Source organism: Crinia signifera, chromosome 3 (assembly GCF_055691185.1).
Source record: "Crinia signifera chromosome 3, ASM5569118v1, whole genome shotgun sequence".
Taxonomy (NCBI): Eukaryota; Metazoa; Chordata; class Amphibia; order Anura; family Myobatrachidae; genus Crinia; species Crinia signifera.
In genome coordinates, this window is record NC_139219.1 from 275,855,060 (window position 1) to 275,882,831 (window position 27,772).

Genomic DNA, 27,772 nt, shown 5'->3' on the forward strand with positions numbered 1-27,772 from the left:
GTTTTCTCTTTTCTGCAAGTTTTTAAAAACTTGAAACCTGTGATGCCCATAGCGAGTTCAGGCCATTAGCGCATCAAATGTAAAGGAGAATGAAGTTTTGGGTGTGTTTGGGTCAATACAATACATCCTCAATTTCTCAGTGCAGGCAGCTCAATCCATAGACAATCTATTGTGAAAATACAGCAAGGCTTAAGCAGTAGTCGTGGCCGAGTGGTTAAGGCGATGGACTAGAAATCCATGTTTGTTAGTGCATCAAAATCTTTGGGATGCCAGCTTGTTTTCTCTTTTTCTTACACACATTCTCTTCCCCACCAGTCAATTTCAGCAGCCACACTGAATAGAAATTATTAATTAGAAATTAATTTCCAAAGCCAAATTTTAAACAAAGGTTGTCAAATGGTTATAAACAATAGAATATTCACATTATTCCTAGAACACTCATTTAGCTAAACATTTAAGGCTATATAAAGAGTATATAATAACATATTTGAGAACCTACAGCATCCTTCGATAGCTCAGCTGGTAGAGCGGAGGACTGTAGAGATGATTGGTGTAGAAATCCTTAGGTCGCTGGTTCAATTCCGGCTCGAAGGAGTTGTTTTTATTTTTTGCTCAGATAGCAATTTTTGGCAATTTACAAACTCAAAATATACAGAGTATAAAGCATTCTCTAAGTCTGGGGTAGCCAACTCCAGTCCTCGAGAGCTACCAACAGTTAATGTTTTTCAGCTCACCTCACAGAATCACAAGTGAAGTAATTAGCTCCACCTGTGGATCTTTTAAAATGTGTTAGTGAGTAATGAGTGCACCTGTGCAACAGCTAGGTTGTCTGGAAGATGGGAACTGTTGGTAGCTCTCGAGGACTGGAGTTGGCTACTGAGAGACATAAGCAGTGGTTGTGGCAAAGTGATTTTTGTAAAAATGTTTTTGTAAATATGATTTTAAAGTTTGAAGCCTGAAAACGTAAGCTTTTTGTTGCAAAATTGCATTTTATGTCGAAAAATATTATCTTCCACAATGCCGAAACCCGGAATCGAAGCAGGGACCTTTAGATCTTCTGACTATTGCTCTCCCAACTGAGCTATTTCGGCAAGCTCCATTGGTCTTGCAATCATTTTTCGGGGCAAAATGTAAGGAGAATGAAGTTTTGGGTGTATTTGGGTCAATATAATACATCCTCACTTTCTGACTGCAGGCATCTCAATCCATAGACAATCTATTGTGAAACTAGGACATGGTTTATTCAGTAGTCGTGGCCGAGTGGTTAAGGCGATGGACTTGAAATCCATTGGGGTCTCCCCACGCAGGTTCAAATCCTGCCGACTACGAACGCCTTAAGTTTTCTCTTTTCTGCAAGTTTTTAAAAACTTGAAACCTGTGATGCCCATAGCGAGTTCAGGCCATTAGCGCATCAAATGTAAAGGAGAATGAAGTTTTGGGTGTGTTTGGGTCAATACAATACATCCTCAATTTCTCAGTGCAGGCAGCTCAATCCATAGACAATCTATTGTGAAAATACAGCAAGGCTTAAGCAGTAGTCGTGGCCGAGTGGTTAAGGCGATGGACTAGAAATCCATGTTTGTTAGTGCATCAAAATCTTTGGGATGCCAGCTTGTTTTCTCTTTTTCTTACACACATTCTCTTCCCCACCAGTCAATTTCAGCAGCCACACTGAATAGAAATTATTAATTAGAAATTAATTTTCAAAGCCAAATTTGGTACTTATGTAGTATCTGGGCTGCCGATTTCTAAATCGGGTACATCGCATCGCATCGCATGCGACCATCGGATGCGATGCGATGCGATGCGATGCGATGACCCGATTTTTCCATAGGAATCAATGTTAAAATGGACTGAGTCCATTTTAACATGGAATTCAATGGGAAAAAGGGGTCCTTTTCATACCCCTACTATCCAAGTGGGCATGGAGTTGGATATAAACCTGTGGCGAGCGTAGCGAGCCACCGAGCCCGAAGCGTGGCGAGCGTAGCGAGCCCCGCGAGGGGACACAGAATACCGTCACCTCGCGGGGCTCGCTTCGCTCGCCACGCTTCGGGCTCGGTGGCTCGCTACGCTCGCCACAGGTTTATATCCAACTCCATGCCCACTTGGATAGTAGGGGTATGAAAAGGACCCCTTTTTCCCATTGAATTCCATGTTAAAATGGACTCAGTCCATTTTAACATTGATTCCTATGGAAAAATCGGGTCATCGCATCCGATGGTCGCATGCGATGCGATGCGATGCGATATCGCATCGCATCGCATCTGATTGTATGCCTTAACTTAAGGCATACAATCAAAAAATCGGCAGCCCAGATACTACATAAGTACCCCAAATTTTAAACAAAGGTTGTCAAATGGTTATAAACAATAGAATATTCACATTATTCCTAGAACACTCATTTAGCTAAACATTTAAGGCTATATAAAGAGTATATAATAACATATTTGAGAACCTACAGCATCCTTCGATAGCTCAGCTGGTAGAGCGGAGGACTGTAGAGATGATTGGTGTAGAAATCCTTAGGTCGCTGGTTCAATTCCGGCTCGAAGGAGTTGTTTTTATTTTTTGCTCAGATAGCAATTTTTGGCAATTTACAAACTCAAAATATACAGAGTATAAAGCATTCTCTAAGTCTGGGGTAGCCAACTCCAGTCCTCGAGAGCTACCAACAGTTAATGTTTTTCAGCTCACCTCACAGAATCACAAGTGAAGTAATTAGCTCCACCTGTGGATCTTTTAAAATGTGTTAGTGAGTAATGAGTGCACCTGTGCAACAGCTAGGTTGTCTGGAAGATGGGAACTGTTGGTAGCTCTCGAGGACTGGAGTTGGCTACTGAGAGACATAAGCAGTGGTTGTGGCAAAGTGATTTTTGTAAAAATGTTTTTGTAAATATGATTTTAAAGTTTGAAGCCTGAAAACGTAAGCTTTTTGTTGCAAAATTGCATTTTATGTCGAAAAATATTATCTTCCACAATGCCGAAACCCGGGATCGAAGCAGGGACCTTTAGATCTTCTGACTATTGCTCTCCCAACTGAGCTATTTCGGCAAGCTCCATTGGTCTTGCAATCATTTTTCGGGGCAAAATGTAAGGAGAATGAAGTTTTGGGTGTATTTGGGTCAATATAATACATCCTCACTTTCTGACTGCAGGCATCTCAATCCATAGACAATCTATTGTGAAACTAGGACATGGTTTATTCAGTAGTCGTGGCCGAGTGGTTAAGGCGATGGACTTGAAATCCATTGGGGTCTCCCCACGCAGGTTCAAATCCTGCCGACTACGAACGCCTTAAGTTTTCTCTTTTCTGCAAGTTTTTAAAAACTTGAAACCTGTGATGCCCATAGCGAGTTCAGGCCATTAGCGCATCAAATGTAAAGGAGAATGAAGTTTTGGGTGTGTTTGGGTCAATACAATACATCCTCAATTTCTCAGTGCAGGCAGCTCAATCCATAGACAATCTATTGTGAAAATACAGCAAGGCTTAAGCAGTAGTCGTGGCCGAGTGGTTAAGGCGATGGACTAGAAATCCATGTTTGTTAGTGCATCAAAATCTTTGGGATGCCAGCTTGTTTTCTCTTTTTCTTACACACATTCTCTTCCCCACCAGTCAATTTCAGCAGCCACACTGAATAGAAATTATTAATTAGAAATTAATTTTCAAAGCCAAATTTTAAACAAAGGTTGTCAAATGGTTATAAACAATAGAATATTCACATTATTCCTAGAACACTCATTTAGCTAAACATTTAAAGCTATATAAAGAGCATATAATAACATATTTGAGAACCTACAGCATCCTTCGATAGCTCAGCTGGTAGAGCGGAGGACTGTAGAGATGATTGGTGTAGAAATCCTTAGGTCGCTGGTTTAATTCCGGCTCGAAGGAGTTGTTTTTATTTTTTGCTCAGATAGCAATTTTTGGCAATTTACAAACTCAAAATATACAGAGTATAAAGCATTCTCTAAGTCTGGGGTAGCCAACTCCAGTCCTCGAGAGCTACCAACAGTTAATGTTTTTCAGCTCACCTCACAGAATCACAAGTGAAGTAATTAGCTCCACCTGTGGATCTTTTAAAATGTGTTAGTGAGTAATGAGTGCACCTGTGCAGCAGCTAGGTTGTCTGGAAGATGGGAACTGTTGGTAGCTCTCGAGGACTGGAGTTGGCTACTGAGAGACATAAGCAGTGGTTGTGGCAAAGTGATTTTTGTAAAAATGTTTTTGTAAATATGATTTTAAAGTTTGAAGCCTGAAACCGTAAGATTTTTGTTGCAAAATTGTATTTTATGTCGAAAAATATTATCTTCCACAATGCCGAAACCCGGGATCGAAGCAGGGACCTTTAGATCTTCAGTCTATTGCTCTCCCAACTGAGCTATTTCGGCAAGCTCCCTTGGTCTTGCTATCGTTTTTCGGGGCAAAATGTAAGGAGAATGAAGTTTTGGGTGTATTTGGGTCAATATAATACATCCTCACTTTCTGACTGCAGGCATCTCAATCCATAGACAATCTATTGTGAAACTAGGACATGGTATATTCAGTAGTCGTGGCCGAGTGGTTAAGGCGATGGACTTGAAATCCATTGGGGTCTCCCTGCGCAGGTTCAAATCCTGCCGACTACGAACGCCTTAAGTTTTCTCTTTTCTGCAAGTTTTTAAAAATTTGAAACCTGTGATGCCCATAGCGAGTTCAGGCCATTAGCGCATCAAATGTAAAGGAGAATTAAGTTTTGGGTGTGTTTGGGTCAATACAATACATCCTCAATTTCTCAGTGCAGGCAGCTCAATCCATAGACAATCTATTGTGAAAATACAGCAAGGCTTAAGCAGTAGTCGTGGCCGAGTGGTTAAGGCGATGGACTAGAAATCCATGTTTGTTAGTGCATCAAAATCTTTGGGATGCCAGCTTGATTTCTCTTTTTCTTACACACATTCTCTTCCCCACCAGTCAATTTCAGCAGCCACACTGAAGGAGTTGTTTTTATTTTTTGCTCAGGTAGCAATTTTTGGCAATTTACAAACTCAAAATATACAGAGTATAAAGCATTCTCTAAGTCTGGGGTAGCCAACTCCAGTCCTCGAGAGCTACCAACAGTTAATGTTTTTCAGCTCACCTCACAGAATCACAAGTGAAGTAATTAGCTCCACCTGTGGATCTTTTAAAATGTGTTAGTGAGTAATGAGTGCACCTGTGCAGCAGCTAGGTTGTCTGGAAGATAGGAACTGTTGGTAGGTCTCGAGGACTGGAGTTGGCTACTGAGAGACATAAGCAGTGGTTGTGGCAAAGTGATTTTTGTAAAAATGTTTTTGTAAATATGATTTTAAAGTTTGAAGCCTGAAAACGTAAGCTTTTTGTTGCAAAATTGCATTTTATGTCGAAAAATATTATCTTCCACAATGCCGAAACCCGGGATCAAAGCAGGGACCTTTAGATCTTCAGTCTATTGCTCTACCAACTGAGCTATTTCGGCAAGCTCCCTTGGTCTTGCAATCGTTTTTCGGGGCAAAATGTAAGGAGAATGAAGTTTTGGGTGTATTTGGGTCAATATAATACATCCTCACTTTCTGACTGCAGGCATCTCAATCCATAGACAATCTATTGTGAAACTAGGACATGGTTTATTCAGTAGTCGTGGCCGAGTGGTTAAGGCGATGGACTAGAAATCCATTGGGGTCTCCCCGCGCAGGTTCAAATCCTGCCGACTACGAACGCCTTAAGTTTTCTCTTTTCTGCAAGTTTTTAAAAACTTGAAACCTGTGATGCCCATAGCGAGTTCAGGCCATTAGCGCATCAAATGTAAAGGAGAATGAAGTTTTGGGTGTGTTTGGGTCAATACAATACATCCTCAATTTCTCAGTGCAGGCAGCTCAATCCATAGACAATCTATTGTGAAAATACAGCAAGGCTTAAGCAGTCGTGGCCGAGTGGTTAAGGCGATGGACTAGAAATCCATGTTTGTTAGTGCATCAAAATCTTTGGGATGCCAGCTTGTTTTCTCTTTTTCTTACACACATTCTCTTCCCCACCAGTCAATTTCAGCAGCCACACTGAATAGAAATTATTAATTAGAAATTAATTTCCAAAGCCAAATTTTAAACAAAGGTTGTCAAATGGTTATAAACAATAGAATATTCACATTATTCCTAGAACACTCATTTAGCTAAACATTTAAGGCTATATAAAGAGTATATAATAACATATTTGAGAACCTACAGCATCCTTCGATAGCTCAGCTGGTAGAGCGGAGGACTGTAGAGATGATTGGTGTAGAAATCCTTAGGTCGCTGGTTCAATTCCGGCTCGAAGGAGTTGTTTTTATTTTTTGCTCAGATAGCAATTTTTGGCAATTTACAAACTCAAAATATACAGAGTATAAAGCATTCTCTAAGTCTGGGGTAGCCAACTCCAGTCCTCGAGAGCTACCAACAGTTAATGTTTTTCAGCTCACCTCACAGAATCACAAGTGAAGTAATTAGCTCCACCTGTGGATCTTTTAAAATGTGTTAGTGAGTAATGAGTGCACCTGTGCAACAGCTAGGTTGTCTGGAAGATGGGAACTGTTGGTAGCTCTCGAGGACTGGAGTTGGCTACTGAGAGACATAAGCAGTGGTTGTGGCAAAGTGATTTTTGTAAAAATGTTGGTACTTATGTATTATCTGGGCTCCCATGTTAAATGCACCCCATTTTTTCATACCCCTACTATCCAACTATGCATGGAGTTGATTTTATATAGTGTGGCGAGCGCAGCGAGCCACCGTGCCCGAAGCGTGGCGCGCGCAGCGCGCCCCGCGAGGGGACGCGGTCTCATAAGAAAAATGGGAGCCCAGATATTACATAAGTACCAAAATGTTTTTGTAAATATGATTTTAAAGTTTGAAGCCTGAAAACGTAAGCTTTTTGTTGCAAAATTGCATTTTATGTCGAAAAATATTATCTTCCACAATGCCGAAACCCGGGATCGAAGCAGGGACCTTTAGATCTTCTGACTATTGCTCTCCCAACTGAGCTATTTCGGCAAGCTCCGTTGGTCTTGCAATCATTTTTCGGGGCAAAATGTAAGGAGAATGAAGTTTTGGGTGTATTTGGGTCAATATAATACATCCTCACTTTCTGACTGCAGGCATCTCAATCCATAGACAATCTATTGTGAAACTAGGACATGGTTTATTCAGTAGTCGTGGCCGAGTGGTTAAGGCGATGGACTTGAAATCCATTGGGGTCTCCCCGCGCAGGTTCAAATCCTGCCGACTACGAACGCCTTAAGTTTTCTCTTTTCTGCAAGTTTTTTAAAACTTGAAACCTGTGATGCCCATAGCGAGTTCAGGCCATTAGCGCATCAAATGTAAAGGAGAATGAAGTTTTGGGTGTGTTTGGGTCAATACAATACATCCTCAATTTCTCAGTGCAGGCAGCTCAATCCATAGACAATCTATTGTGAAAATACAGCAAGGCTTAAGCAGTAGTCGTGGCCGAGTGGTTAAGGCGATGGACTAGAAATCCATGTTTGTTAGTGCATCAAAATCTTTGGGATGCCAGCTTGTTTTCTCTTTTTCTTACACACATTCTCTTCCCCACCAGTCAATTTCAGCAGCCACACTGAATAGAAATTATTAATTAGAAATTAATTTTCAAAGCCAAATTTTAAACAAAGGTTGTCAAATGGTTATAAACAATAGAATATTCACATTATTCCTAGAACACTCATTTAGATAAACATTTAAGGCTATATAAAGAGTATATAATAACATATTTGAGAACCTACAGCATCCTTCGATAGCTCAGCTGGTAGAGCGGAGGACTGTAGAGATGATTGATGTAGAAATCCTTAGGTCGCTGGTTCAATTCCGGCTCGAAGGAGTTGTTTTTATTTTTTGCTCAGATAGCAATTTTTGGCAATTTACAAACTCAAAATATACAGAGTATAAAGCATTCTCTAAGTCTGGGGTAGCCAACTCCAGTCCTCGAGAGCTACCAACAGTTAATGTTTTTCAGCTCACCTCACAGAATCACAAGTGAAGTAATTAGCTCCACCTGTGGATCTTTTAAAATGTGTTAGTGAGTAATGAGTGCACCTGTGCAGCAGCTAGGTTGTCTGGAAGATGGGAACTGTTGGTAGCTCTCGAGGACTGGAGTTGGCTACTGAGAGACATAAGCAGTGGTTGTGGCAAAGTGATTTTTGTAAAAATGTTTTTGTAAATATGATTTTAAAGTTTGAAGCCTGAAAACGTAAGCTTTTTGTTGCAAAATTGCATTTTATGTCGAAAAATATTATCTTCCACAATGCCGAAACCCGGGATCAAAGCAGGGACCTTTAGATCTTCAGTCTATTGCTCTACCAACTGAGCTATTTCGGCAAGCTCCCTTGGTCTTGCATTCGTTTTTCGGGGCAAAATGTAAGGAGAATGAAGTTTTGGGTGTATTTGGGTCAATATAATACATCCTCACTTTCTGACTGCAGGCATCTCAATCCATAGACAATCTATTGTGAAACTAGGACATGGTTTATTCAGTAGTCGTGGCCGAGTGGTTAAGGCGATGGACTTGAAATCCATTGGGGTCTCCCCGCGCAGGTTCAAATCCTGCCGACTACGAACGCCTTAAGTTTTCTCTTTTCTGCAAGTTTTTTAAAACTTGAAACCTGTGATGCCCATAGCGAGTTCAGGCCATTAGCGCATCAAATGTAAAGGAGAATGAAGTTTTGGGTGTGTTTGGGTCAATACAATACATCCTCAATTTCTCAGTGCAGGCAGCTCAATCCATAGACAATCTATTGTGAAAATACAGCAAGGCTTAAGCAGTATTCGTGGCCGAGTGGTTAAGGCGATGGACTAGAAATCCATGTTTGTTAGTGCATCAAAATCTTTGGGATGCCAGCTTGTTTTCTCTTTTTCTTACACACATTCTCTTCCCCACCAGTCAATTTCAGCAGCCACACTGAATAGAAATTATTAATTAGAAATTAATTTTCAAAGCCAAATTTTAAACAAAGGTTGTCAAATGATTATAAACAATAGAATATTCACATTATTCCTAGAACACTCATTTAGCTAAACATTTAAGGCTATATAAAGAGTATATAATAACATATTTGAGAACCTACAGCATCCTTCGATAGCTCAGCTGGTAGAGCGGAGGACTGTAGAGATGATTGATGTAGAAATCCTTAGGTCGCTGGTTCAATTCCGGCTCGAAGGAGTTGTTTTTATTTTTTGCTCAGATAGCAATTTTTGGCAATTTACAAACTCAAAATATACAGAGTATAAAGCATTCTCTAAGTCTGGGGTAGCCAACTCCAGTCCTCGAGAGCTACCAACAGTTAATGTTTTTCAGCTCACCTCACAGAATCACAAGTGAAGTAATTAGCTCCACCTGTGGATCTTTTAAAATGTGTTAGTGAGTAATGAGTGCACCTGTGCAGCAGCTAGGTTGTCTGGAAGATGGGAACTGTTGGTAGCTCTCGAGGACTGGAGTTGGCTACTGAGAGACATAAGCAGTGGTTGTGGCAAAGTGATTTTTGTAAAAATGTTTTTGTAAATATGATTTTAAAGTTTGAAGCCTGAAACCGTAAGCTTTTTGTTGCAAAATTGCATTTTATGTCGAAAAATATTATCTTCCACAATGCCGAAACCCGGGATCGAAGCAGGGACCTTTAGATCTTCAGTCTATTGCTCTCCCAACTGAGTTATTTCGGCAAGCTCCCTTGGTCTTGCTATCGTTTTTCGGGGCAAAATGTAAGGAGAATGAAGTTTTGGGTGTATTTGGGTCAATATAATACATCCTCACTTTCTGACTGCAGGCATCTCAATCCATAGACAATCTATTGTGAAACTAGGACATGGTATATTCAGTAGTCGTGGCCGAGTGGTTAAGGCGATGGACTTGAAATCCATTGGGGTCTCCCTGCGCAGGTTCAAATCCTGCCGACTACGAACGCCTTAAGTTTTCTCTTTTCTGCAAGTTTTTAAAAACTTGAAACCTGTGATGCCCATAGCGAGTTCAGGCCATTAGCGCATCAAATGTAAAGGAGAATGAAGTTTTGGGTGTGTTTGGGTCAATACAATACATCCTCAATTTCTCAGTGCAGGCAGCTCAATCCATAGACAATCTATTGTGAAAATACAGCAAGGCTTAAGCAGTAGTCGTGGCCGAGTGGTTAAGGCGATGGACTAGAAATCCATGTTTGTTAGTGCATCAAAATCTTTGGGATGCCAGCTTGATTTCTCTTTTTCTTACACACATTCTCTTCCCCACCAGTCAATTTCAGCAGCCACACTGAAGGAGTTGTTTTTATTTTTTGCTCAGGTAGCAATTTTTGGCAATTTACAAACTCAAAATATACAGAGTATAAAGCATTCTCTAAGTCTGGGGTAGCCAACTCCAGTCCTCGAGAGCTACCAACAGTTAATGTTTTTCAGCTCACCTCACAGAATCACAAGTGAAGTAATTAGCTCCACCTGTGGATCTTTTAAAATGTGTTAGTGATCAATGAGTGCACCTGTGCAGCAGCTAGGTTGTCTGGAAGATAGGAACTGTTGGTAGCTCTCGAGGACTGGAGTTGGCTACTGAGAGACATAAGCAGTGGTTGTGGCAAAGTGATTTTTGTAAAAATGTTTTTGTAAATATGATTTTAAAGTTTGAAGCCTGAAAACGTAAGCTTTTTGTTGCAAAATTGCATTTTATGTCGAAAAATATTATCTTCCACAATGCCGAAACCCGGGATCAAAGCAGGGACCTTTAGATCTTCAGTCTATTGCTCTACCAACTGAGCTATTTCGGCAAGCTCCCTTGGTCTTGCATTCGTTTTTCGGGGCAAAATGTAAGGAGAATGAAGTTTTGGGTGTATTTGGGTCAATATAATACATCCTCACTTTCTGACTGCAGGCATCTCAATCCATAGACAATCTATTGTGAAACTAGGACATGGTTTATTCAGTAGTCGTGGCCGAGTGGTTAAGGCGATGGACTTGAAATCCATTGGGGTCTCCCCGCGCAGGTTCAAATCCTGCCGACTACGAATGCCTTAAGTTTTCTCTTTTCTGCAAGTTTTTTAAAACTTGAAACCTGTGATGCCCATAGCGAGTTCAGGCCATTAGCGCATCAAATGTAAAGGAGAATGAAGTTTTGGGTGTGTTTGGGTCAATACAATACATCCTCAATTTCTCAGTGCAGGCAGCTCAATCCATAGACAATCTATTGTGAAAATACAGCAAGGCTTAAGCAGTAGTCGTGGCCGAGTGGTTAAGGCGATGGACTAGAAATCCATGTTTGTTAGTGCATCAAAATCTTTGGGATGCCAGCTTGTTTTCTCTTTTTCTTACACACATTCTCTTCCCCACCAGTCAATTTCAGCAGCCACACTGAATAGAAATTATTAATTAGAAATTAATTTTCAAAGCCAAATTTTAAACAAAGGTTGTCAAATGGTTATAAACAATAGAATATTCACATTATTCCTAGAACACTCATTTAGCTAAACATTTAAGGCTATATAAAGAGTATATAATAACATATTTGAGAACCTACAGCATCCTTCGATAGCTCAGCTGGTAGAGCGGAGGACTGTAGAGATGATTGGTGTGGAAATCCTTAGGTCGCTGGTTCAATTCCGGCTCGAAGGAGTTGTTTTTATTTTTTGCTCAGATAGCAATTTTTGGCAATTTACAAACTCAAAATATACAGAGTATAAAGCATTCTCTAAGTCTGGGGTAGCCAACTCCAGTCCTCGAGAGCTACCAACAGTTAATGTTTTTCAGCTCACCTCACAGAATCACAAGTGAAGTAATTAGCTCCACCTGTGGATCTTTTAAAATGTGTTAGTGAGTAATGAGTGCACCTGTGCAGCAGCTAGGTTGTCTGAATGATGGGAACTGTTGGTAGCTCTCGAGGACTGGAGTTGGCTACTGAGAGACATAAGCAGTGGTTGTGGCAAAGTGATTTTTGTAAAAATGTTTTTGTAAATATGATTTTAAAGTTTGAAGCCTGAAACCGTAAGCTTTTTGTTGCAAAATTGCATTTTATGTCGAAAAATATTATCTTCCACAATGCCGAAACCCGGGATCGAAGCAGGGACCTTTAGATCTTCAGTCTATTGCTCTCCCAACTGAGCTATTTCGGCAAGCTCCCTTGGTCTTGCTATCGTTTTTCGGGGCAAAATGTAAGGAGAATGAAGTTTTGGGTGTATTTGGGTCAATATAATACATCCTCACTTTCTGACTGCAGGCATCTCAATCCATAGACAATCTATTGTGAAACTAGGACATGGTTTATTCAGTAGTCGTGGCCGAGTGGTTAAGGCGATGGACTTGAAATCCATTGGGGTCTCCCCGCGCAGGTTCAAATCCTGCCGACTACGAACGCCTTAAGTTTTCTCTTTTCTGCAAGTTTTTAAAAACTTGAAACCTGTGATGCCCATAGCGAGTTCAGGCCATTAGCGCATCAAATGTAAAGGAGAATGAAGTTTTGGGTGTGTTTGGGTCAATACAATACATCCTCAATTTCTCAGTGCAGGCAGCTCAATCCATAGACAATCTATTGTGAAAATACAGCAAGGTTTAAGCAGTAGTCGTGGCCGACTGGTTAAGGCGATGGACTAGAAATCCATGTTTGTTAGTGCATCAAAATCTTTGGGATGCCAGCTTGTTTTCTCTTTTTCTTACACACATTCTCTTCCCCACCAGTCAATTTCAGCAGCCACACTGAAGGAGTTGTTTTTATTTTTTGCTCAGATAGCAATTTTTGGCAATTTACAAACTCAAAATATACAGAGTATAAAGCATTCTCTAAGTCTGGGGTAGCCAACTCCAGTCCTCGAGAGCTACCAACAGTTAATGTTTTTCAGCTCACCTCACAGAATCACAAGTGAAGTAATTAGCTCCACCTGTGGATCTTTTAAAATGTGTTAGTGAGTAATGAGTGCACCTGTGCAGCAGCTAGGTTGTCTGGAAGATGGGAACTGTTGGTAGCTCTCGAGGACTGGAGTTGGCTACTGAGAGACATAAGCAGTGGTTGTGGCAAAGTGATTTTTGTAAAAATGTTTTTGTAAATATGATTTTAAAGTTTGAAGCCTGAAAACGTAAACTTTTGTTGCAAAATTGCATTTTATGTCGAAAAATATTATCTTCCACAATGCCGAAACCCAGGATCGAAGCAGGGACCTTTAGATCTTCAGCCTATTGCTCTCCCAACTGAGCTATTTTGGCAAGCTCCCTTGGTCTTGCAATCGTTTTTCGGGGCAAAATGTAAGGAGAATGAAGTTTTGGGTGTATTTGGGTCAATATAATACATCCTCACTTTCTGACTGCAGGCATCTCAATCCATAGACAATCTATTGTAAAACTAGGACATGGTTTATTCAGTAGTCGTGGCCGAGTGGTTAAGGCGATGGACTTGAAATCCATTGGGGTCTCCCCGCGCAGGTTCAAATCCTGCCGACTACGAACGCCTTAAGTTTTCTCTTTTCTGCAAGTTTTTAAAAACTTGAAACCTGTGATGCCCATAGCGAGTTCAGGCCATTAGCGCATCAAATGTAAAGGAGAATGAAGTTTTGGGTGTGTTTGGGTCAATACAATACATCCTCAATTTCTCAGTGCAGGCAGCTCAATCCATAGACAATCTATTGTGAAAATACAGCAAGGCTTAAGCAGTAGTCGTGGCCGAGTGGTTAAGGCGATGGACTAGAAATCCATGTTTGTTAGTGCATCAAAATCTTTGGGATGCCAGCTTGATTTCTCTTTTTCTTACACACATTCTCTTCCCCACCAGTCAATTTCAGCAGCCACACTGAAGGAGTTGTTTTTATTTTTTGCTCAGGTAGCAATTTTTGGCAATTTACAAACTCAAAATATACAGAGTATAAAGCATTCTCTAAGTCTGGGGTAGCCAACTCCAGTCCTCGAGAGCTACCAACAGTTAATGTTTTTCAGCTCACCTCACAGAATCACAAGTGAAGTAATTAGCTCCACCTGTGGATCTTTTAAAATGTGTTAGTGATCAATGAGTGCACCTGTGCAGCAGCTAGGTTGTCTGGAAGATAGGAACTGTTGGTAGCTCTCGAGGACTGGAGTTGGCTACTGAGAGACATAAGCAGTGGTTGTGGCAAAGTGATTTTTGTAAAAATGTTTTTGTAAATATGATTTTAAAGTTTGAAGCCTGAAAACGTAAGCTTTTTGTTGCAAAATTGCATTTTATGTCGAAAAATATTATCTTCCACAATGCCGAAACCCGGGATCAAAGCAGGGACCTTTAGATCTTCAGTCTATTGCTCTACCAACTGAGCTATTTCGGCAAGCTCCCTTGGTCTTGCTATTGTTTTTCGGGGCAAAATGTAAGGAGAATGAAGTTTTGGGTGTATTTGGGTCAATATAATACATCCTCACTTTCTGACTGCAGGCATCTCAATCCATAGACAATCTATTGTGAAACTAGGACATGGTTTATTCAGTAGTCGTGGCCGAGTGGTTAAGGCGATGGACTTGAAATCCATTGGGGTCTCCCCGCGCAGGTTCAAATCCTGCCGACTACGAATGCCTTAAGTTTTCTCTTTTCTGCAAGTTTTTTAAAACTTGAAACCTGTGATGCCCATAGCGAGTTCAGGCCATTAGCGCATCAAATGTAAAGGAGAATGAAGTTTTGGGTGTGTTTGGGTCAATACAATACATCCTCAATTTCTCAGTGCAGGCAGCTCAATCCATAGACAATCTATTGTGAAAATACAGCAAGGCTTAAGCAGTAGTCGTGGCCGAGTGGTTAAGGCGATGGACTAGAAATCCATGTTTGTTAGTGCATCAAAATCTTTGGGATGCCAGCTTGTTTTCTCTTTTTCTTACACACATTCTCTTCCCCACCAGTCAATTTCAGCAGCCACACTGAATAGAAATTATTAATTAGAAATTAATTTTCAAAGCCAAATTTTAAACAAAGGTTGTCAAATCGTTATAAACAATAGAATATTCACATTATTCCTAGAACACTCATTTAGCTAAACATTTAAGGCTATATAAAGAGTATATAATAACATATTTGAGAACCTACAGCATCCTTCGATAGCTCAGCTGGTAGAGCGGAGGACTGTAGAGATGATTGGTGTGGAAATCCTTAGGTCGCTGGTTCAATTCCGGCTCGAAGGAGTTGTTTTTATTTTTTGCTCAGATAGCAATTTTTGGCAATTTACAAACTCAAAATATACAGAGTATAAAGCATTCTCTAAGTCTGGGGTAGCCAACTCCAGTCCTCGAGAGCTACCAACAGTTAATGTTTTTCAGCTCACCTCACAGAATCACAAGTGAAGTAATTAGCTCCACCTGTGGATCTTTTAAAATGTGTTAGTGAGTAATGAGTGCACCTGTGCAGCAGCTAGGTTGTCTGGAAGATGGGAACTGTTGGTAGCTCTCGAGGACTGGAGTTGGCTACTGAGAGACATAAGCAGTGGTTGTGGCAAAGTGATTTTTGTAAAAATGTTTTTGTAAATATGATTTTAAAGTTTGAAGCCTGAAACCGTAAGCTTTTTGTTGCAAAATTGCATTTTATGTCGAAAAATATTATCTTCCACAATGCCGAAACCCGGGATCGAAGCAGGGACCTTTAGATCTTCAGTCTATTGCTCTCCCAACTGAGCTATTTCGGCAAGCTCCCTTGGTCTTGCTATTGTTTTTCGGGGCAAAATGTAAGGAGAATGAAGTTTTGGGTGTATTTGGGTCAATATAATACATCCTCACTTTCTGACTGCAGGCATCTCAATCCATAGACAATCTATTGTGAAACTAGGACATGGTTTATTCAGTAGTCGTGGCCGAGTGGTTAAGGCGATGGACTTAAAATCCATTGGGGTCTCCCCGCGCAGGTTCAAATCCTGCCGACTACGAACGCCTTAAGTTTTCTCTTTTCAGCAAGTTTTTAAAAACTTGAAACCTGTGATGCCCATAGCGAGTTCAGGCCATTAGCGCATCAAATGTAAAGGAGAATGAAGTTTTGGGTGTGTTTGGGTCAATACAATACATCCTCAATTTCTCAGTGCAGGCAGCTCAATCCATAGACAATCTATTGTGAAAATACAGCAAAGTTTAAGCAGTAGTCGTGGCCGAGTGGTTAAGGCGATGGACTAGAAATCCATGTTTGTTAGTGCATCAAAATCTTTGGGATGCCAGCTTGTTTTTTCTTTTTCTTACACACATTATCTTCCCCACCAGTCAATTTCAGCAGCCACACTGAAGGAGTTGTTTTTATTTTTTGCTCAGATAGCAATTTTTGGCAATTTACAAACTCAAAATATACAGAGTATAAAGCATTCTCTAAGTCTGGGGTAGCCAACTCCAGTCCTCGAGAGCTACCAACAGTTAATGTTTTTCAGCTCACCTCACAGAATCACAAGTGAAGTAATTAGCTCCACCTGTGGATCTTTTAAAATGTGTTAGTAAATAATGAGTGCACCTGTGCAGCAGCTAGGTTGTCTGGAAGATGGGAACTGTTGGTAGCTCTCGAGGACTGGAGTTGGCTACTGAGAGACATAAGCAGTGGTTGTGGCAAAGTGATTTTTGTAAAAATGTTTTTGTAAATATGATTTTAAAGTTTGAAGCCTGAAAACGTAAGCTTTTTGTTGCAAAATTGCATTTTATGTCGAAAAATATTATCTTCCACAATGCCGAAACCCAGGATCGAAGCAGGGACCTTTAGATCTTCAGCCTATTGCTCTCCCAACTGAGCTATTTTGGCAAGCTCCCTTGGTCTTGCAATCGTTTTTCGGGGCAAAATGTAAGGAGAATGAAGTTTTGGGTGTAGTTGGGTCAATATAATACATCCTCACTTTCTGACTGCAGGCATCTCAATCCATAGACAATCTATTGTGAAACTAGGACATGGTTTATTCAGTAGTCGTGGCCGAGTGGTTAAGGCGATGGACTTGAAATCCATTGGGGTCTCCCCGCGCAGGTTCAAATCCTGCCGACTACGAACGCCTTAAGTTTTCTCTTTTCTGCAAGTTTTTAAAAACTTGAAACCTGTGATGCCCATAGCGAGTTCAGGCCATTAGCGCATCAAATGTAAAGGAGAATGAAGTTTTGGGTGTGTTTGGGTCAATACAATACATCCTCAATTTCTCTGTGCAGGCAGCTCAATCCATAGACAATCTATTGTGAAAATACAGCAAGGCTTAAGCAGTAGTCGTGGCCGAGTGGTTAAGGCGATGGACTAGAAATCCATGTTTGTTAGTGCATCAAAATCTTTGGGATGCTAGCTTGTTTTCTCTTTTTCTTACACACATTCTCTTCCCCACCAGTCAATTTCAGCAGCCACACTGAATAGAAATTATTAATTAGAAATTAATTTTCAAAGCCAAATTCTAAACAAAGGTTGTCAAATGGTTATAAACAATAGAATATTCACATTATTCCTAGAACACTCATTTAGCTAAACATTTAAAGCTATATAAAGAGCATATAATAACATATTTGAGAACCTACAGCATCCTTCGATAGCTCAGCTGGTAGAGCGGAGGACTGTAGAGATGATTGGTGTAGAAATCCTTAGGTCGCTGGTTCAATTCCGGCTCAAAGGAGTTGTTTTTATTTTTTGCTCAGATAGCAATTTTTGGCAATTTACAAACTCAAAATATACAGAGTATAAAGCATTCTCTAAGTCTGGGGTAGCCAACTCCAGTCCTCGAGAGCTACCAACAGTTAATGTTTTTCAGCTCACCTCACAGAATCACAAGTGAAGTAATTAGCTCCACCTGTGGATCTTTTAAAATGTGTTAGTGAGTAATGAGTGCACCTGTGCAGCAGCTAGGTTGTCTGGAAGATGGGAACTGTTGGTAGCTCTCGAGGACTGGAGTTGGCTACTGAGAGACATAAGCAGTGGTTGTGGCAAAGTGATTTTTGTAAAAATGTTTTTGTAAATATGATTTTAAAGTTTGAAGCCTGAAAACGTAAGCTTTTTGTTGCAAAATTGCATTTTTATGTCGAAAAATATTATCTTCCACAATGCCGAAACCCGAGATCGAAGCAGGGACCTTTAGATCTTCAGACTATTGCTCTCCCAACTGAGCTATTTCGGCAAGCTCCCTTGGTCTTGGTCTTGCAATCGTTTTTCGGGGCAAAATGTAAGGAGAATGATGGAAGATGGGAACTGTTGGTAGCTCTCGAGGACTGGAGTTGGCTACTGAGAGACATAAGCAATGGTTGTGGCAAAGTGATTTTTGTAAAAATGTTTTTGTAAATATGATTTTAAAGTTTGAAGCCTGAAAACGTAAGCTTTTTGTTGCAAAATTGCATTTTATGTCGAAAAATATTATCTTCCACAATGCCGAAACCCGGGATCGAAACAGGAACCTTTAGATCTTCAGTCTATTGCTCTCCCAACTGAGCTATTTCGGCAAGCTCCCTTGGTCTTGCAATCGTTTTTCGGGGCAAAATGTAAGGAGATTGAAGTTTTGGGTGTATTTGGGTCAATATAATACATCCTCACTTTCTGACTGCAGGCATCTCAATCCATAGACAATCTATTGTGAAACTAGGGCATGGTTTATTCAGTAGTCGTGGCCGAGTGGTTAAGGCGATGGACTTGAAATCCATTGGGGTCTCCCCACGCAGGTTCAAATCCTGCCGACTACGAACGCCTTAAGTTTTCTCTTTTCTGCAAGTTTTTAAAAACTTGAAACCTGTGATGCCCATAGCGAGTTCAGGCCATTAGCGCATCAAATGTAAAGGAGAATGAAGTTTTGGGTGTGTTTGGGTCAATACAATACATCCTCAATTTCTCAGTGCAGGCAGCTCAATCCATAGACAATCTATTGTGAAAATACAGCAAGGCTTAAGCAGTAGTCGTGGCCGAGTGGTTACGGCGATGGACTAGAAATCCATGTTTGTTAGTGCATCAAAATCTTTGGGATGCCAGCTTGATTTCTCTTTTTCTTACACACATTCTCTTCCCCACCAGTCAATTTCAGCAGCCACACTGAAGGAGTTGTTTTTATTTTTTGCTCAGGTAGCAATTTTTGGCAATTTACAAACTCAAAATATACAGAGTATAAAGCATTCTCTAAGTCTGGGGTAGCCAACTCCAGTCCTCGAGAGCTACCAACAGTTAATGTTTTTCAGCTCACCTCACAGAATCACAAGTGAAGTAATTAGCTCCACCTGTGGATCTTTTAAAATGTGTTAGTGATCAATGAGTGCACCTGTGCAGCAGCTAGGTTGTCTGGAAGATAGGAACTGTTGGTAGCTCTCGAGGACTGGAGTTGGCTACTGAGAGACATAAGCAGTGGTTGTGGCAAAGTGATTTTTGTAAAAATGTTTTTGTAAGTATGATTTTAAAGTTTGAAGCCTGAAAACGTAAGCTTTTTGTTGCAAAATTGCATTTTATGTCGAAAAATATTATCTTCCACAATGCCGAAACCCGGGATCAAAGCAGGGACCTTTAGATCTTCAGTCTATTGCTCTACCAACTGAGCTATTTCGGCTAGCTCCCTTGGTCTTGCATTCGTTTTTCGGGGCAAAATGTAAGGAGAATGAAGTTTTGGGTGTATTTGGGTCAATATAATACATCCTCACTTTCTGACTGCAGGCATCTCAATCCATAGACAATCTATTGTGAAACTAGGACATGGTTTATTCAGTAGTCGTGGCCGAGTGGTTAAGGCGATGGACTTGAAATCCATTGGGGTCTCCCCGCGCAGGTTCAAATCCTGCCGACTACGAATGCCTTAAGTTTTCTCTTTTCTGCAAGTTTTTTAAAACTTGAAACCTGTGATGCCCATAGCGAGTTCAGGCCATTAGCGCATCAAATGTAAAGGAGAATGAAGTTTTGGGTGTGTTTGAGTCAATACAATACATCCTCAATTTCTCAGTGCAGGCAGCTCAATCCATAGACAATCTATTGTGAAAATACAGCAAGGCTTAAGCAGTAGTCGTGGCCGAGTGGTTAAGGCGATGGACTAGAAATCCATGTTTGTTAGTGCATCAAAATCTTTGGGATGCCAGCTTGTTTTCTCTTTTTCTTACACACATTCTCTTCCCCACCAGTCAATTTCAGCAGCCACACTGAATAGAAATTATTAATTAGAAATTAATTTTCAAAGCCAAATTTTAAACAAAGGTTGTCAAATGGTTATAAACAATAGAATATTCACATTATTCCTAGAACACTCATTTAGCTAAACATTTAAGGCTATATAAAGAGTATATAATAACATATTTGAGAACCTACAGCATCCTTCGATAGCTCAGCTGGTAGAGCGGAGGACTGTAGAGATGATTGGTGTAGAAATCCTTAGGTCGCTGGTTCAATTCCGGCTCGAAGGAGTTGTTTTTATTTTTTGCTCAGATAGCAATTTTTGGCAATTTACAAACTCAAAATATACAGAGTATAAAGCATTCTCTAAGTCTGGGGTAGCCAACTCCAGTCCTCGAGAGCTACCAACAGTTAATGTTTTTCAGCTCACCTCACAGAATCACAAGTGAAGTAATTAGCTCCACCTGTGGATCTTTTAAAATGTGTTAGTGAGTAATGAGTGCACCTGTGCAGCAGCTAGGTTGTCTGGAAGATGGGAACTGTTGGTAGCTCTCGAGGACTGGAGTTGGCTACTGAGAGACATAAGCAGTGGTTGTGGCAAAGTGATTTTTGTAAAAATGTTTTTGTAAATATGAATTTAAAGTTTGAAGCCTGAAACCGTAAGCTTTTTGTTGCAAAATTGCATTTTATGTCGAAAAATATTATCTTCCACAATGCCGAAACCCGGGATCGAAGCAGGGACCTTTAGATCTTCAGTCTATTGCTCTCCCAACTGAGCTATTTCGGCAAGCTCCCTTGGTCTTGCTATCGTTTTTCGGGGCAAAATGTAAGGAGAATGAAGTTTTGGGTGTATTTGGGTCAATATAATACATCCTCACTTTCTGACTGCAGTAGTAGTAGTAGTAGTACGTTTATTTATAGGGCGCCGCAAAGTGTCCGCAGCGCCGTACATAGCAAACAAAAAAAAATGACGAGGTAACGTACAGGGTGTGTTGAAAAATACAGTATAAATGGGGGTATAGCTGGTAGAACTAAAATCAGCATCAGTTCAGAAGTAGGTGTCAAAATTGTCAAGGAGACTAAAGATGAAGTAGAGGAAGGGAAGAACAGGACAGGAGCACAGGTGAGGTAAAGAGGTAGGGTGAGTACGTGAGGAAGGAGGGCCCTACTCATAAGAGTTAACATACTAAAAATAGGTGGGTGGACGAACGAAAAACAATAGGATAAGTAGGAACGGAGGGGAACGGAGGCAGGATAAGAGGATCAAAAGAGGTTAGGAGGAGGGATAGGCTAGTCGAAAAAAGTGGGTTTTGAGGGAGCGCTTGAAGGAGGTAAGGGAATCAGAAAGCCTGATGGGTGGCGGGAGGTTGTTCCAGTGCAGGGGGGCAGCGCGAGAGAAGTCTTGGACACGGGAGTGGGAGGAGGTGATTAGGTGAGAGGTCAGTCGGCGGTCAGCGATGGAGCGAAGAGGACGGGAGGGAGTGTGGATAGAGATCAGTGAAGAGAGGTAAGGAGCGGTGGAGGAGGAGAGAGCTTTGTAGGTGGTGGTGAGGAGTTTAAAGAGAACTCGGAAAGGAATGGGGAGCCAGTGAAGAGATAGACAGAGGGGGGAGGCGGAGGTAGAGCGGCGGGAGAGGAAGATGAGCCTAGCAGCAGCGTTAAGAATGGATTGGAGAGGTGCGAGGCGGGTGAGAGGTAGCCCGGAGAGAAGGATGTTGCAGTAGTCAAGGCGGGAGATGACAAGAGAGTGAATGAGAATTTTGGTCGCGTCAGTGGAGAGGAATGGTCTGATGCGTGAGATGTTGCGTAGGTGAAAGCGGCAAGACTGTGAGAGAGCACGAATGTGGGGGGTGAAAGAGAGGGAGGAGTCAATGATGACACCAAGGCAGCGCGTTTGGTCGGTGGAGGTGATCTCGGTTTCACCAATACTGATGGAGATAGTGGGAGAAGAGGGGATGTTCGGGGGATGGAAGATTAGAAGTTCAGTTTTAGCCATGTTTAGCTTCAGGAAGCGTTGGGTCATCCAGGCTGAGATGGCTGTGAGGCATTCAGAGACCTTGGACAGGAGTGATGGGGATAGATCGGGGGAAGAGAGATAGATTAGGGTATCATCAGCATAAAGGTGGTAATGAAAACCATAGGAGCTGATGAGAGTGCCCAGAGAGGTGGTGTAGAGAGAGAAGAGGAGAGGGCCAAGGACAGACCCTTGGGGAACACCGACTGGCTGCGGGGTAGTAGGAGAGGAGGAGCTCGGAGTGGAGACGGAGAAGGAGCGATCGGAGAGGTATGAGGTGAACCAGGAGAATACCGTGCCAGTGATGCCAAAGGAGCGGAGTGTGTTGAGCAGGAGAGGGTGGTCAACAGTGTCAAAGGCAGCTGACAGATCAAGCTGGATGAGGATAGAGAAGAGGCCTTTGGATTTAGCCGATATTAGATCGTTAGTGACTTTGGTCAGGGCAGTTTCAGTGGAATGTAAAGGGCGGAACCCGGATTGGAGGGGGTCGAGAATGGAGTTAGCAGTAAGGTGGTTTAGGAGACGATTATAGGTCAGACGTTCTAGGAGTTTGGAGGCATCTCAATCCATAGACAATCTATTGTGAAACTAGGGCATGGTTTATTCAGTAGTCGTGGCCGAGTGGTTAAGGCGATGGACTTGAAATCCATTGGGGTCTCCCCGCGCAGGTTCAAATCCTGCCGACTACGAACGCCTTAAGTTTTCTCTTTTCTGCAAGTTTTTAAAAACTTGAAACCTGTGATGCCCATAGCGAGTTCAGGCCATTAGCGCATCAAATGTAAAGGAGAATGAAGTTTTGGGTGTGTTTGGGTCAATACAATACATCCTCAATTTCTCAGTGCAGGCAGCTCAATCCATAGACAATCTATTGTGAAAATACAGCAAGGTTTAAGCAGTAGTCGTGGCCGACTGGTTAAGGCGATGGACTAGAAATCCATGTTTGTTAGTGCATCAAAATCTTTGGGATGCCAGCTTGTTTTCTCTTTTTCTTACACACATTCTCTTCCCCACCAGTCAATTTCAGCAGCCACACTGAAGGAGTTGTTTTTATTTTTTGCTCAGATAGCAATTTTTGGCAATTTACAAACTCAAAATATACAGAGTATAAAGCATTCTCTAAGTCTGGGGTAGCCAACTCCAGTCCTCGAGAGCTACCAACAGTTAATGTTTTTCAGCTCACCTCACAGAATCACAAGTGAAGTAATTAGCTCCACCTGTGGATCTTTTAAAATGTGTTAGTGAGTAATGAGTGCACCTGTGCAGCAGCTAGGTTGTCTGGAAGATGGGAACTGTTGGTAGCTCTCGAGGACTGGAGTTGGCTACTGAGAGACATAAGCAGTGGTTGTGGCAAAGTGATTTTTGTAAAAATGTTTTTGTAAATATGATTTTAAAGTTTGAAGCCTGAAAACGTAAACTTTTGTTGCAAAATTGCATTTTATGTCGAAAAATATTATCTTCCACAATGCCGAAACCCAGGATCGAAGCAGGGACCTTTAGATCTTCAGCCTATTGCTCTCCCAACTGAGCTATTTTGGCAAGCTCCCTTGGTCTTGCAATCGTTTTTCGGGGCAAAATGTAAGGAGAATGAAGTTTTGGGTGTATTTGGGTCAATATAATACATCCTCACTTTCTGACTGCAGGCATCTCAATCCATAGACAATCTATTGTAAAACTAGGACATGGTTTATTCAGTAGTCGTGGCCGAGTGGTTAAGGCGATGGACTTGAAATCCATTGGGGTCTCCCCGCGCAGGTTCAAATCCTGCCGACTACGAACGCCTTAAGTTTTCTCTTTTCTGCAAGTTTTTAAAAACTTGAAACCTGTGATGCCCATAGCGAGTTCAGGCCATTAGCGCATCAAATGTAAAGGAGAATGAAGTTTTGGGTGTGTTTGGGTCAATACAATACATCCTCAATTTCTCAGTGCAGGCAGCTCAATCCATAGACAATCTATTGTGAAAATACAGCAAAGTTTAAGCAGTAGTCGTGGCCGAGTGGTTAAGGCGATGGACTAGAAATCCATGTTTGTTAGTGCATCAAAATCTTTGGGATGCCAGCTTGTTTTCTCTTTTTCTTACACACATTATCTTCCCCACCAGTCAATTTCAGCAGCCACACTGAAGGAGTTGTTTTTATTTTTTGCTCAGATAGCAATTTTTGGCAATTTACAAACTCAAAATATACAGAGTATAAAGCATTCTCTAAGTCTGGGGTAGCCAACTCCAGTCCTCGAGAGCTACCAACAGTTAATGTTTTTCAGCTCACCTCACAGAATCACAAGTGAAGTAATTAGCTCCACCTGTGGATCTTTTAAAATGTGTTAGTAAATAATGAGTGCACCTGTGCAGCAGCTAGGTTGTCTGGAAGATGGGAACTGTTGGTAGCTCTCGAGGACTGGAGTTGGCTACTGAGAGACATAAGCAGTGGTTGTGGCAAAGTGATTTTTGTAAAAATGTTTTTGTAAATATGATTTTAAAGTTTGAAGCCTGAAAACGTAAGCTTTTTGTTGCAAAATTGCATTTTATGTCGAAAAATATTATCTTCCACAATGCCGAAACCCAGGATCGAAGCAGGGACCTTTAGATCTTCAGCCTATTGCTCTCCCAACTGAGCTATTTTGGCAAGCTCCCTTGGTCTTGCAATCGTTTTTCGGGGCAAAATGTAAGGAGAATGAAGTTTTGGGTGTATTTGGGTCAATATAATACATCCTCACTTTCTGACTGCAGGCATCTCAATCCATAGACAATCTATTGTGAAACTAGGACATGGTTTATTCAGTAGTCGTGGCCGAGTGGTTAAGGCGATGGACTTGAAATCCATTGGGGTCTCCCCGCGCAGGTTCAAATCCTGCCGACTACGAACGCCTTAAGTTTTCTCTTTTCTGCAAGTTTTTAAAAACTTGAAACCTGTGATGCCCATAGCGAGTTCAGGCCATTAGCGCATCAAATGTAAAGGAGAATGAAGTTTTGGGTGTGTTTGGGTCAATACAATACATCCTCAATTTCTCTGTGCAGGCAGCTCAATCCATAGACAATCTATTGTGAAAATACAGCAAGGCTTAAGCAGTAGTCGTGGCCGAGTGGTTAAGGCGATGGACTAGAAATCCATGTTTGTTAGTGCATCAAAATCTTTGGGATGCCAGCTTGTTTTCTCTTTTTCTTACACACATTCTCTTCCCCACCAGTCAATTTCAGCAGCCACACTGAATAGAAATTATTAATTAGAAATTAATTTTCAAAGCCAAATTTTAAACAAAGGTTGTCAAATGGTTATAAACAATAGAATATTCACATTATTCCTAGAACACTCATTTAGCTAAACATTTAAAGGTATATAAAGAGCATATAATAACATATTTGAGAACCTACAGCATCCTTCGATAGCTCAGCTGGTAGAGCGGAGGACTGTAGAGATGATTGGTGTAGAAATCCTTAGGTCGCTGGTTCAATTCCGGCTCAAAGGAGTTGTTTTTATTTTTTGCTCAGATAGCAATTTTTGGCAATTTACAAACTCAAAATATACAGAGTATAAAGCATTCTCTAAGTCTGGGGTAGCCAACTCCAGTCCTCGAGAGCTACCAACAGTTAATGTTTTTCAGCTCACCTCACAGAATCACAAGTGAAGTAATTAGCTCCACCTGTGGATCTTTTAAAATGTGTTAGTGAGTAATGAGTGCACCTGTGCAGCAGCTAGGTTGTCTGGAAGATGGGAACTGTTGGTAGCTCTCGAGGACTGGAGTTGGCTACTGAGAGACATAAGCAGTGGTTGTGGCAAAGTGATTTTTGTAAAAATGTTTTTGTAAATATGATTTTAAAGTTTGAAGCCTGAAAACGTAAGCTTTTTGTTGCAAAATTGCATTTTTATGTCGAAAAATATTATCTTCCACAATGCCGAAACCCGAGATCGAAGCAGGGACCTTTAGATCTTCAGACTATTGCTCTCCCAACTGAGCTATTTCGGCAAGCTCCCTTGGTCTTGGTCTTGCAATCGTTTTTCGGGGCAAAATGTAAGGAGAATGATGGAAGATGGGAACTGTTGGTAGCTCTCGAGGACTGGAGTTGGCTACTGAGAGACATAAGCAGTGGTTGTGGCAAAGTGATTTTTGTAAAAATGTTTTTGTAAATATGATTTTAAAGTTTGAAGCCTGAAAACGTAAGCTTTTTGTTGCAAAATTGCATTTTATGTCGAAAAATATTATCTTCCACAATGCCGAAACCCGGGATCGAAGCAGGAACCTTTAGATCTTCAGTCTATTGCTCTCCCAACTGAGCTATTTCGGCAAGCTCCCTTGGTCTTGCAATCGTTTTTCGGGGCAAAATGTAAGGAGAATGAAGTTTTGGGTGTATTTGGGTCAATATAATACATCCTCACTTTCTGACTGCAGGCATCTCAATCCATAGACAATCTATTGTGAAACTAGGGCATGGTTTATTCAGTAGTCGTGGCCGAGTGGTTAAGGCGATGGACTTGAAATCCATTGGGGTCTCCCCGCGCAGGTTCAAATCCTGCCGACTACGAACGCCTTAAGTTTTCTCTTTTCTGCAAGTTTTTAAAAACTTGAAACCTGTGATGCCCATAGCGAGTTCAGGCCATTAGCGCATCAAATGTAAAGGAGAATGAAGTTTTGGGTGTGTTTGGGTCAATACAATACATCCTCAATTTCTCAGTGCAGGCAGCTCAATCCATAGACAATCTATTGTGAAAATACAGCAAGGCTTAAGCAGTAGTCGTGGCCGAATGGTTAAGGCGATGGACTAGAAATCCATGTTTGTTAGTGCATCAAAATCTTTGGGATGCCAGCTTGATTTCTATTGTTCTTACACACATTCTCTTCCCCACCAGTCAATTTCAGCAGCCACACTGAAGGAGTTGTTTTTATTTTTTGATCAGGTAGCAATTTTTGGCAATTTACAAACTCAAAATATACAGAGTATAAAGCATTCTCTAAGTCTGGGGTAGCCAACTCCAGTCCTCGAGAGCTACCAACAGTTAATGTTTTTCAGCTCACCTCACAGAATCACAAGTGAAGTAATTAGCTCCACCTGTGGATCTTTTAAAATGTGTTAGTGATCAATGAGTGCACCTGTGCAGCAGCTAGGTTGTCTGGAAGATGGGAACTGTTGGTAGCTCTCGAGGACTGGAGTTGGCTACTGAGAGACATAAGCAGTGGTTGTGGCAAAGTGATTTTTGTAAAAATGTTTTTGTAAATATGATTTTAAAGTTTGAAGCCTGAAACCGTAAGCTTTTTGTTGCAAAATTGCATTTTATGTCGAAAAATATTATCTTCCACAGTGCCGAAACCCGGGATCGAAGCAGGGACCTTTAGATCTTCAGTCTATTGCTCTCCCAACTGAGCTATTTCGGCAAGCTCCCTTGTTCTTGCTATCGTTTTTCGGGGCAAAATGTAAGGAGAATGAAGTTTTGGGTGTATTTGGGTCAATATAATACATCCTCACTTTCTGACTGCAGGCATCTCAATCCATAGACAATCTATTGTGAAACTAGGACATGATTTATTCAGTAGTCGTGGCCGAGTGGTTAAGGCGATGGACTTGAAATCCATTGGGGTCTCCCCGCGCAGGTTCAAATCCTGCCGACTACGAACGCCTTAAGTTTTCTCTTTTCTGCAAGTTTTTTAAAACTTGAAACCTGTGATGCCCATAGCGAGTTCAGGCCATTAGCGCATCAAATGTAAAGGAGAATGAAGTTTTGGGTGTGTTTGGGTCAATACAATACATCCTCAATTTCTCA

At 41.2% G+C, this 27,772-nt stretch overlaps 31 non-coding genes across 31 annotated transcripts; all 31 read left to right on the forward strand.

Annotated features, from left to right (window-relative positions):
* The first annotated feature begins 504 nt into the window (after nt 1–504).
* TRNAY-GUA (transfer RNA tyrosine (anticodon GUA)) lies at nt 505–594 on the forward strand. The gene is given in 2 exon segments: nt 505–541; nt 559–594. It is a non-coding gene; the product is annotated as a tRNA-Tyr (tRNA).
* A 652-nt stretch (nt 595–1,246) lies between these two features.
* On the forward strand, nt 1,247–1,328 carry TRNAS-UGA (transfer RNA serine (anticodon UGA)). The gene has a single exon. It is a non-coding gene; the product is annotated as a tRNA-Ser (tRNA).
* Nucleotides 1,329–2,467: 1,139 nt separating this feature from the next.
* TRNAY-GUA (transfer RNA tyrosine (anticodon GUA)) lies at nt 2,468–2,557 on the forward strand. The gene is given in 2 exon segments: nt 2,468–2,504; nt 2,522–2,557. It is a non-coding gene; the product is annotated as a tRNA-Tyr (tRNA).
* Nucleotides 2,558–3,209: 652 nt separating this feature from the next.
* TRNAS-UGA (transfer RNA serine (anticodon UGA)) lies at nt 3,210–3,291 on the forward strand. The gene has a single exon. It is a non-coding gene; the product is annotated as a tRNA-Ser (tRNA).
* Nucleotides 3,292–3,805: 514 nt separating this feature from the next.
* Nucleotides 3,806–3,895, forward strand: TRNAY-GUA (transfer RNA tyrosine (anticodon GUA)). Its single transcript is given in 2 exon segments — nt 3,806–3,842; nt 3,860–3,895. It is a non-coding gene; the product is annotated as a tRNA-Tyr (tRNA).
* A 652-nt stretch (nt 3,896–4,547) lies between these two features.
* Nucleotides 4,548–4,629, forward strand: TRNAS-UGA (transfer RNA serine (anticodon UGA)). The gene has a single exon. It is a non-coding gene; the product is annotated as a tRNA-Ser (tRNA).
* Nucleotides 4,630–5,632: 1,003 nt separating this feature from the next.
* On the forward strand, nt 5,633–5,714 carry TRNAS-AGA (transfer RNA serine (anticodon AGA)). The gene has a single exon. It is a non-coding gene; the product is annotated as a tRNA-Ser (tRNA).
* A 511-nt stretch (nt 5,715–6,225) lies between these two features.
* Nucleotides 6,226–6,315, forward strand: TRNAY-GUA (transfer RNA tyrosine (anticodon GUA)). Its single transcript is given in 2 exon segments — nt 6,226–6,262; nt 6,280–6,315. It is a non-coding gene; the product is annotated as a tRNA-Tyr (tRNA).
* Nucleotides 6,316–7,178: 863 nt separating this feature from the next.
* TRNAS-UGA (transfer RNA serine (anticodon UGA)) lies at nt 7,179–7,260 on the forward strand. The gene has a single exon. It is a non-coding gene; the product is annotated as a tRNA-Ser (tRNA).
* Nucleotides 7,261–7,774: 514 nt separating this feature from the next.
* Nucleotides 7,775–7,864, forward strand: TRNAY-GUA (transfer RNA tyrosine (anticodon GUA)). Its single transcript is given in 2 exon segments — nt 7,775–7,811; nt 7,829–7,864. It is a non-coding gene; the product is annotated as a tRNA-Tyr (tRNA).
* Nucleotides 7,865–8,516: 652 nt separating this feature from the next.
* TRNAS-UGA (transfer RNA serine (anticodon UGA)) lies at nt 8,517–8,598 on the forward strand. The gene has a single exon. It is a non-coding gene; the product is annotated as a tRNA-Ser (tRNA).
* Nucleotides 8,599–9,112: 514 nt separating this feature from the next.
* Nucleotides 9,113–9,202, forward strand: TRNAY-GUA (transfer RNA tyrosine (anticodon GUA)). The gene is given in 2 exon segments: nt 9,113–9,149; nt 9,167–9,202. It is a non-coding gene; the product is annotated as a tRNA-Tyr (tRNA).
* A 652-nt stretch (nt 9,203–9,854) lies between these two features.
* On the forward strand, nt 9,855–9,936 carry TRNAS-UGA (transfer RNA serine (anticodon UGA)). Its single transcript has one exon. It is a non-coding gene; the product is annotated as a tRNA-Ser (tRNA).
* A 1,003-nt stretch (nt 9,937–10,939) lies between these two features.
* Nucleotides 10,940–11,021, forward strand: TRNAS-UGA (transfer RNA serine (anticodon UGA)). The gene has a single exon. It is a non-coding gene; the product is annotated as a tRNA-Ser (tRNA).
* A 514-nt stretch (nt 11,022–11,535) lies between these two features.
* On the forward strand, nt 11,536–11,625 carry TRNAY-GUA (transfer RNA tyrosine (anticodon GUA)). The gene is given in 2 exon segments: nt 11,536–11,572; nt 11,590–11,625. It is a non-coding gene; the product is annotated as a tRNA-Tyr (tRNA).
* A 652-nt stretch (nt 11,626–12,277) lies between these two features.
* TRNAS-UGA (transfer RNA serine (anticodon UGA)) lies at nt 12,278–12,359 on the forward strand. Its single transcript has one exon. It is a non-coding gene; the product is annotated as a tRNA-Ser (tRNA).
* A 1,002-nt stretch (nt 12,360–13,361) lies between these two features.
* On the forward strand, nt 13,362–13,443 carry TRNAS-UGA (transfer RNA serine (anticodon UGA)). Its single transcript has one exon. It is a non-coding gene; the product is annotated as a tRNA-Ser (tRNA).
* Nucleotides 13,444–14,446: 1,003 nt separating this feature from the next.
* On the forward strand, nt 14,447–14,528 carry TRNAS-UGA (transfer RNA serine (anticodon UGA)). The gene has a single exon. It is a non-coding gene; the product is annotated as a tRNA-Ser (tRNA).
* Nucleotides 14,529–15,042: 514 nt separating this feature from the next.
* TRNAY-GUA (transfer RNA tyrosine (anticodon GUA)) lies at nt 15,043–15,132 on the forward strand. Its single transcript is given in 2 exon segments — nt 15,043–15,079; nt 15,097–15,132. It is a non-coding gene; the product is annotated as a tRNA-Tyr (tRNA).
* Nucleotides 15,133–15,784: 652 nt separating this feature from the next.
* Nucleotides 15,785–15,866, forward strand: TRNAL-UAA (transfer RNA leucine (anticodon UAA)). The gene has a single exon. It is a non-coding gene; the product is annotated as a tRNA-Leu (tRNA).
* A 1,003-nt stretch (nt 15,867–16,869) lies between these two features.
* Nucleotides 16,870–16,951, forward strand: TRNAS-UGA (transfer RNA serine (anticodon UGA)). Its single transcript has one exon. It is a non-coding gene; the product is annotated as a tRNA-Ser (tRNA).
* Nucleotides 16,952–17,465: 514 nt separating this feature from the next.
* TRNAY-GUA (transfer RNA tyrosine (anticodon GUA)) lies at nt 17,466–17,555 on the forward strand. Its single transcript is given in 2 exon segments — nt 17,466–17,502; nt 17,520–17,555. It is a non-coding gene; the product is annotated as a tRNA-Tyr (tRNA).
* A 972-nt stretch (nt 17,556–18,527) lies between these two features.
* Nucleotides 18,528–18,609, forward strand: TRNAS-UGA (transfer RNA serine (anticodon UGA)). Its single transcript has one exon. It is a non-coding gene; the product is annotated as a tRNA-Ser (tRNA).
* Nucleotides 18,610–19,612: 1,003 nt separating this feature from the next.
* TRNAS-UGA (transfer RNA serine (anticodon UGA)) lies at nt 19,613–19,694 on the forward strand. Its single transcript has one exon. It is a non-coding gene; the product is annotated as a tRNA-Ser (tRNA).
* Nucleotides 19,695–20,208: 514 nt separating this feature from the next.
* On the forward strand, nt 20,209–20,298 carry TRNAY-GUA (transfer RNA tyrosine (anticodon GUA)). The gene is given in 2 exon segments: nt 20,209–20,245; nt 20,263–20,298. It is a non-coding gene; the product is annotated as a tRNA-Tyr (tRNA).
* A 2,331-nt stretch (nt 20,299–22,629) lies between these two features.
* On the forward strand, nt 22,630–22,711 carry TRNAS-UGA (transfer RNA serine (anticodon UGA)). The gene has a single exon. It is a non-coding gene; the product is annotated as a tRNA-Ser (tRNA).
* A 1,002-nt stretch (nt 22,712–23,713) lies between these two features.
* Nucleotides 23,714–23,795, forward strand: TRNAS-UGA (transfer RNA serine (anticodon UGA)). Its single transcript has one exon. It is a non-coding gene; the product is annotated as a tRNA-Ser (tRNA).
* Nucleotides 23,796–24,798: 1,003 nt separating this feature from the next.
* Nucleotides 24,799–24,880, forward strand: TRNAS-UGA (transfer RNA serine (anticodon UGA)). The gene has a single exon. It is a non-coding gene; the product is annotated as a tRNA-Ser (tRNA).
* Nucleotides 24,881–25,394: 514 nt separating this feature from the next.
* Nucleotides 25,395–25,484, forward strand: TRNAY-GUA (transfer RNA tyrosine (anticodon GUA)). Its single transcript is given in 2 exon segments — nt 25,395–25,431; nt 25,449–25,484. It is a non-coding gene; the product is annotated as a tRNA-Tyr (tRNA).
* Nucleotides 25,485–26,456: 972 nt separating this feature from the next.
* On the forward strand, nt 26,457–26,538 carry TRNAS-UGA (transfer RNA serine (anticodon UGA)). Its single transcript has one exon. It is a non-coding gene; the product is annotated as a tRNA-Ser (tRNA).
* Nucleotides 26,539–27,541: 1,003 nt separating this feature from the next.
* Nucleotides 27,542–27,623, forward strand: TRNAS-UGA (transfer RNA serine (anticodon UGA)). Its single transcript has one exon. It is a non-coding gene; the product is annotated as a tRNA-Ser (tRNA).
* Nucleotides 27,624–27,772: the final 149 nt, after the last annotated feature.